We start from the raw sequence: 8,381 nt of genomic DNA, 5'->3' as shown, positions 1-8,381 counted from the left end.
ACACATAGAAAAAAAAAAAAAAATTCCAAAATGTAGCTGCCTTTCAGTTTGCCCATTGGACTGTGAATGATATGCTGATGAGAGGTCCAAAATATTCGGAAGATTACTTGTTAAAAAAAATAAATATTTAGAGGCGGGAAATCCCTTTGCTTACCTGGAGTACCCCAAGGCTCTGTCTTGTGACCAATTCTGTTTAATTTATTCATAAATGCCACTTTATAAATCTCTGGTCCAGTCACATCTGTCACAGAGATGAGGAATTTGCGAGAGGTGAAACACAGCTTATATTATAATAAACAAGCTAGGAGGTTATCGCTGGAAAAACTTTTGGAATTTGTGAAGACTCGGGTCCCTGGTGCAAACATGAAGATTTTGGAAAATAAAATTGGGATCTTGAGGAACAAGTATAAGAAGGAGCATAATAAGATCCAGAAATCACTCCGATCAGGAGCATCAGCAGAGAATGTTTATGTCCCCAGGCTGTGGTATTATTTCAACAAACTGCGATTTCTGGATGACCAGACTGAAGCCAGGGAATCTCTTTCAACCCTTCCCTGCAGTCTTCCCTCCACCATTCCCTCAACCACGGCAGAGGCTGACAAGGAACAACCTGGACCTTCCATCCTGGAAGAAGTGGATGTGCCCAGCTGGAGTAAGGTATATTATTTTTTAACATATTTATTGTCCTAATATTAATGATGTTAACTAGATGTTATATTTGCTTACAAATCAATGATTTTATCCAAAAAATGGTACATACATATCACTAGACAGTAGTGGGCAAAAATGTTTGCGACCAGCTTTAAAACTGCTGGGGTCAGAATGATAGTCTTTTCTGTTTATTAATATCCAATTTGCAAGTCATGAGCTGAAAACTGTGTGTGATTGATGAGGCAAAAAATAAAACTATGTCTCTTTTTTATACACAGGATGAGCTCAGCCAGGAGGAGGGTCTGGAAAACATCAGCCAGGAGGAGGGTCTAGAAAGTGTCAGTCAGGAGGAAGCCATGCCCAGTGGCAGCCAGGAGGAGGCTGTGCCCAGTAGGAGCCTCACCCAATCCCAGGTGCCCCCCCCCCCCCCCTGCCTTACCACCAAAAGGCCCAGGAAGGGGACAATGACGGAGGAGGCAGCACTGGGCGTCATTAGGGAAGCCAGCGATTTCCTCAGGAGCCCCCCCCCCCCCCCCAATGTTGAAGAGGCCTATGGCTGCTATCTAGCCACCAGGTTGCTGGAATTGGAAAAGGGCCAATGCTTCCTCTGTGAGAGAATTTGTTTTGATGCCCTTCAGAAGGAGTTGGGGGGCCAGCTGACTGAGAACAGCAACATATATGAGCAAGCCCATCCTCCTCCTCCTCCTGCCACAAGTCCACCACCAGAGCCACAGCCTCCAAGAAAGGCTGCAGGGAAGTGTGGAGGAAAGTCTGCAGAGAAGACAAGAAAGTGATGGCCTGGTTTCAGTCTGGTCTGACAGAAGACGCAGGCTGGTGTAGAAGCACAGCCTGGAGACAGATATGTCATCTGCTGCTGGTCCTGATCTCTGGGATTCCTGGACCAGATTGTGCCCCCATTATATGGACTCCTCAAGCTTCCAATTTTCTTTTCCACAGATTTGATGTGTGCCCTGGGGGCTAAAAGGCTTCGCAAATTGCAAAAGTTTCTCTGGCATTGAATACTTCTTTATTTTGTTGTGCAGAATAAATGGATATTTTATTTTCAATAAATACTTTCCTATGTGTTTTTCTTCAAAAAGGACAGTTTGTGAGTAGGCAGGTACATTTCAAAAAGACAATGTCAAATTAACAAGGGACACCAACCTCCTTGAGGTTAATAAAAAATACAATGATGTTATTGTGGTAACTTGACACACAAAAAAAACAAAATATATGGAGATCACTAGAAAATAATTTTTAAGTAATCCTAAAATAAATCTTGATGAAATAAAAAATTCTAAAAGATGACTATAAAAAATGAGTGTAAACATTATTATGGAGATTGGGCTTTTAAAAAATTGAATATTATTCATGAGATCAGGATAAATAATGAAGAAAGAAGTTTGTGAGAACTCTGTGTTAATATGAGCAGCAAAACAACTTCATTCTCCTAGCATTATAAAGAAGAAAATAATGCACTGCCTTAAAAGATCACAGAATTAGCAGCGTGAGGAATGTGCTATCTTCAATGCGAACGTTAGTTTTACCACACCAAACGCTTCCGTCTCATACTTGCTTCAGAGCATGCTTAGTTTTTGGTCTGTCAGAACAGCATACAGATGAGCAGTTTTCCCGATAGGAATTGGTTCCATCGGAAATATTTAGAACGTGTTCTATTTCTAGGTCCGTCAGAATTTTCGACGTAAATAGTCAGATGAGGCATACACACAATCGGAATGAACCATGAAAAGCTTCCGTCTGACTTTTTCTGTCAGACATTCCGCTCGTGTGTACGCGACATCACTCAGTTCTCAGGAATGCACTTTGCCAGTAATTCAAGATTTACTTTGAGTTGACCTTTTGTTTCATTAGATGTTTAACAAATTACGGAATCATGTAAAATTTATTTGTTATATCCGCTATAATTTCTTTCGTATTAGTTTAAATTCGTTATTTTTTTATTCGGATGCATACGAATGTCCGAAAGATGCAAAATTTGGCCGAATTTCAATTCGTTCTGAAACTAATTGTACAAGCCTATTAGTCATCAACATTCATTTAGTAGCTTCTGGCTGGTAGGTGAGGACAAAATCAAACATAGACCTAAAGATACCATCAAGAAATCAATTAGTTCTACTTTGCAGACATTTATACAAAGGAAGCTACATGGATGTAACTTTCTAATGGAGTTTATTGGAACAGAACTGCACCCACTCTTGTAAACCAGCCCTAGCCAAAAGTTTGGGAATTACACAAATATTATTTTCACAAAGTCTGCTGCATCAGTGGTTTTAGATCTTTTTGTCAGATGTTACTATGGTATACTGAAGTATAATTACAAGCATTTCATACGTGTCAATAGATTTTATTAAAATTTACATTAAGTTTATGAAAAGAATCAATATTTGCAGTGCTGACCCTTCTTTTTCAAGATCTCTGCAATTCACCCTGGCATGCTGTCAATTAATTTATGGGCCACATTTCAGCCCATTCTTTCATAATCAATGCTTGGAGTTTGTCTGAATTTGTGGTTTTTTTTGTTCACCTGCCTCTTGAGGATTGACCACAAGTTCACAATGGGATTAAGGCCTAGGGAGTTTCCTGGCCATGGACCCAAAATGTCCATGTTTTGTTCCCCAAGCCACTTAGTTATCACGTTTGCCTTATGGCAGACAAGGTGCTCCATCATGCTGGAAAAGGCATTGTTCCTCACCAAACTATTTATGGACAGTTGGGAGAAGTTGCTCTCAGAGGATGTTTTTGCACCATTCTTTACTCAGGCAAAATCGTGAGTGAGCCCACTCCCTTGGTTGAGAAGCAACCTCACACATAAATGGTCTCAGGATGCTTTACTGTTGGCATGACACAGGACTGTTAGTGTTCACCTTTTATTCTCCGGACAAAGTTTTCTGGATGACCCAAACAATCAGAATAGGGATTCATCAGAGAAAATGACTTTACCCCAGTCCCCAGCAGTCCAATCCCTGTACATTTTGCAGAATATCAGTCTATTCCTGGAAGGAGGCTTCTTTTGCTTCCCTTCTTGACACCAGGCCATCCTCAAAATGTCTTCACCTCACTGTGCATTGCAATGCACTCACACCTGCCTGCTGCCATTCCTGAGCAAGCTCTGCACTGGTGATGCCATGATCCCACAGCTGAATCGACTATAGGAGAGAGTTCTGGTGCTTGCTGGACTTTCTTGGGTGACCTAAAGACTTCTTCACAACAATTGAACCTCTCTCCTTGAAGTTCTTAATGATCTGATAAATGGTTGATTTAGGTGCAATCTTCATAGCAGCAATATCCTTGCCCGTGAACCCTTTTTTGTGAAAAAGCAATGGTGACTGCACATGTTTCCTTGCAGGTAACCATGAGCAACAGAGGAAGAACAATGATTTTAAGCACCACCCTCCTTTTAAAGCTTCCAGTCTGTTATTCTAACTCAATCAGCAGTACACAGTGATTTCTAGTCTTGTCCTTGTCAACACTGACATGATGTCAGCTGGTCCATTTGTGGCAGGGCTAGAATGTAGTGAAAATGTTTTTTGGGGGATTAAGTTCATTTTTATGACAAAGAGGGACTTTGTAATTAACTGCAATTTATCTAATCATTCTTCATAACATTCTAGAGTATATGCAAATTTCCATCATAAAAAGCATACTTTGTGAAAATTTAATATTTGTGTCATCCTCAAAACTTTTGGTCAGGGCTGTAGATAATTAGTAAGCAGTTAGTTACTTGCAAAGTTGGGTATTTTCTGTACTTGATGAAAATGCTATGTTTGTCTACAAAAACAAAAAAGAAAGAAGAAAAAAAGCACCACCACATCTAAAGAGACTGGCAAGCTGCAATTATAGGTTTGCTTTTGGGTTTCTTTATCCTTGAAATTTATACTATCCTTAAACTAAGTCGCTGAGAGAAAATGGCCCTGGAAAAAAATTAAGTAAATATTTACCAGCACCACTGAAGGCCACTCCATTTATCTTTTTCCTGTTCCCCCTACTGACCTTCATGTCAATACAGGAGGTGAGTGGGGTGTGCTGTGCTAGAACATGTTACACCCTAAATACAGGTTTAACATGTAGCATGTTCCAAAAGTTAAACCTATCATTTAACATTTACGCATTTTTTTTCAATCTTTAGTAGCTTTGATTGTTTACTACTGGAGTCTCTGGCCTTTTTCTCCCTAAAACCCCTAGCGTCCCAGAGAAAGTTTTCATTTTGGCAATGTCTCGGTTCTACAAATCTTCAGGTTCTTCTTTCTTTTTTTAGTCTACCCTAAAATATTATACATCATATTTTTTGTGACAGATAGGGCTTTTATTTGGAAGTAAATTTGGACAGATAAAATGATATCTCCTTGGTTTTTATTGGGAATAATTTGTAAAGAACTTGAAAAAATGCATTTTCCTGCAACTTTTCCCAATAAAACTTTACTTAATCTGTACATACTGTATATTTACCCCCCAAATATTAACAAAATCTGCTGATTAAAATGATATTATGTGTGTGCAACTAAAGCCTCATGCACACTGGATGTTATAAAAATAAAACCAGTAGTGTTAGCTGTAGCCGTAGAATGAGTTTTTCAGCATTTTTTAGCATTTTTTATATGTAGTGGTTTTCTTTGCTTTATTTTCTCAAAATTATACTCCCACGAGATAATGGCTCAAAAACACTGATAAATGCCAAATAGCTGTGTTTTTTTAGCGTTTTTAAGCGTTTTTCAGAGTTAGAGCGTTTTTACAGCTGAAAAACTCCTCTCAAAACCCACTAGATCTGGGGGTTTTTTTCCAGCCACAAAACAACCCCTGCCAAAAACTGCTGATAACAGCCTATGTGTGCATGGACACATAGGCTAACATGCTGGAAAGTTCATGGGCTGCAGAAATGGAAAACTTTTTTTCCCTCCTTTTGAGGCTACATTGCATACTGTACCTTTTGTATTGTACTGTAATTGTGTTGTCTCCCCTATACATTGTAAATCGTTGCATAAACTGTTGGCGCTATGTAAATCGTTAATAATAATAATAATAATAATTGCATCGTGTGCAAGAAGAAAAAATAAAAAACAGTTGACATAAATCCTTAATGTAGTATTGAAATAAAATTAAGTTACATTGAAGAGAGCAAATCATCACATCAACTATCTCCAGAAGTTTACAATCACAAAAAATTCTAATAACAGAATCTGCAAAGGATCATAGTGCACTTAGGCCAATAGATTAAAAAAAAAAGTTTGCCATTGTTGCAATATCATCCCAGGGCACAGATCGTAAAGACAACAATGTCACACTCAGTGTTGGTGCCATGATTTTTCATTTAGCGCTCCCTGAGTCCCTTCCATTCATACAGTATTAAAACCCCTTATGGTACATTTTAGGATGTACTACTCTCTCTTTGTTCTCCTTTCTTTACCTTTTATCTCTCTCTCTCTCTCTATCCTATTTTCTTGTTTGTTTTCCCCATCCCTCTCTCTAGCTGTCTTTCTTGTTCTTTCTCTTATTCTTGCACTCCCTTTTTCTTTGTTCCTCCCCCTCTTTTTCTCTCCCTTCCATGTGTTCCATGTGTTCTCTATTTTTATTCCTTATCTTACTCTTTGGTGGGGGGAGTTAGAATGAGTGCCAGTGCAAGTGGGGAGGTGGGATGAGTGGCAGCGCTGGGGGGGAGGGTTGGTATGAGTGGCAGTGATGGTGGGGGGTGGGATCATTGGCAGTGCTGGGCCGTGTTCTGATCAGCCAACTTAAGTGCTCTTGATCAAAGTCATCTGCTGATCTGGGAACTGTAGTGGGGACTTTTAATGGCAACTCTAATCTCAGGTAGTGTTACTGTGTCTCTGGCTTCACTGTGTCACCAGCTCTGTGGTGTTTTGTAGCAGTGACACCTATGCTGAAATCAGGAGTACGGTCTCCCCCAGCCTCTCCCACTTCACATTCCTCACCAGTCAGCTGACCTCGAGTATCTGCCCCCACCCATGCCGTGAACTGAATGGGCAGCTGCGAAGAGGCTGAGTGGGTGGCCGTAGGCTCCAGGAACGGCCCAGCTGGGCGGTCACAGGCTCTAGGGACAGCCCTGCTGGGTGGGAGAGCGGTGCGAGCTTCAGGAACAGCCCAGGATTCGGTGACCCCTGGCAAATCGTAATTTGACCCCCAAGGGTGTCCCGACCCCCAGGTTGAGAACCACTGATGTATACGGTGGAGGTGGCGATCTGATATCGGGCAACGCATGTTAACGCACAAAAAAGAATGCATATCAACACTGATAGGTTACAGCAGTACGCAGTGTGAAGAGAAGAGCTCCCAGGACTACAGATCCCAGCATTCCCGGGCTGCTAAGACATTGTCAGCCATGTTCACCCCAGGATGGTGCTGGAAATGAATGAAAGGAAGGTTCCCAGCTGTCATGTACTGTACAAGGAGGGGGAGGCTCACCTTGTCCCATTCCTCAGCAACCTGGTACAGCCCTGCGTCCTCCTGCTCTGCCCTGTCCTCCTCCTGCCTTTCTCTGCCAACAATGACCACCGCCGCCAGGAACAGTTAGTACAGCCGTAGAGGCATCAGAGGACCGGCCACATTTAAGGGGCTCGCCTCTGTCTAATTACACACAACACTACCACCTGGTGGTTTAGTAGGAGGGAGATGCGGAGGGTGCAGTGATAGTGAGGGAGATAGTGAGGGACTCTGGTCCAGCGGCACCTGGAGTATGCTGTCCAGTTCTGGGCACCAGTCCTCAGAAAGGATGTACTGGAAATGGAGTGAGAACAAAGCTAATAAAGCGTCTGGAGGACATTTGTTATGAAGAAAGCTTGTGAGCACTGAACTTATTCTCTCTGGAGAAGAGATGCTTGAGAGGGGATATGATTTCAATTTACAAATCCCATACTGGTGATATCACAATAGGGATAAAACTTTTTCATGTTAGGGAGTTTAACACGTGGCCACTCATTAACCACTCCAGCCCGGGAAAGTTTTACCCCCTTCCTGACCAGAGCACTTTTTACAATTTGGCACTGCACTGCTTTAACTGGTAATTGTGCGGTCATACAATGGTGCTCTGTCCTGCCGAGGCAGGGAGAGGTTTACTTACCATCCGGATGAGCTGGAGGCATCCTATCACAGACCCACACCCAAGCAGTACGGGTTGGCTTCATGCCACGGCACATTGTGACAAAGACATCCATAGTCATATGTGTGCCCTGGAACATTGAGCTCACCCGCCGCCCCTGGAGCCTGAGGGGCATGTCGTGGCCGACCCAGCGCATAGCAAGGCCTGCACATGCTCGATGGCCAGGCTGGGGAGACTACAATGATCTATATTATCCAGCCTGTCACCCAGCCGGCTGTTGATAGAAGATCACAGGATCTCAAAATCTTGTGCAAAAGGCAAAAATCCAGAAAAAATCCCCAGGACCAATGGTCCCGGCAGGGAGCCTAGGTCCTTCTCCTTCACTAGGCAGGAAAAAACTGAGCTGCAGGAAGCAGGCTGAGGGGTTATTACCAGAGGAACCTCCCCCTGGGCAGAACTGTACAGTTCTGTTGTTTTTCACATGTATTACATGTTCTGCCTAGTCCTCTCCTGAAGGTGGCGTAATAACTCTAGGGTCAAGATTAATGGAGCTGTGTCCATCAATGAACGAAAGAGAAAAATATTTTAAACAGACAGCATGGATTCATGAAAGACAGAAGTTGTCAAACAAATGATTTCTTTTTATGAGGAGGTAAGTAAA

Source organism: Lithobates pipiens, unplaced genomic scaffold (assembly GCF_037356315.1).
Source record: "Lithobates pipiens isolate NorthernLeopardFrog02 unplaced genomic scaffold, aLitPip1_a1.2 Scaffold_18, whole genome shotgun sequence".
NCBI lineage: Eukaryota > Metazoa > Chordata > Amphibia > Anura > Ranidae > Lithobates > Lithobates pipiens.
Note: the sequence above shows the minus strand (reverse complement) of the source record.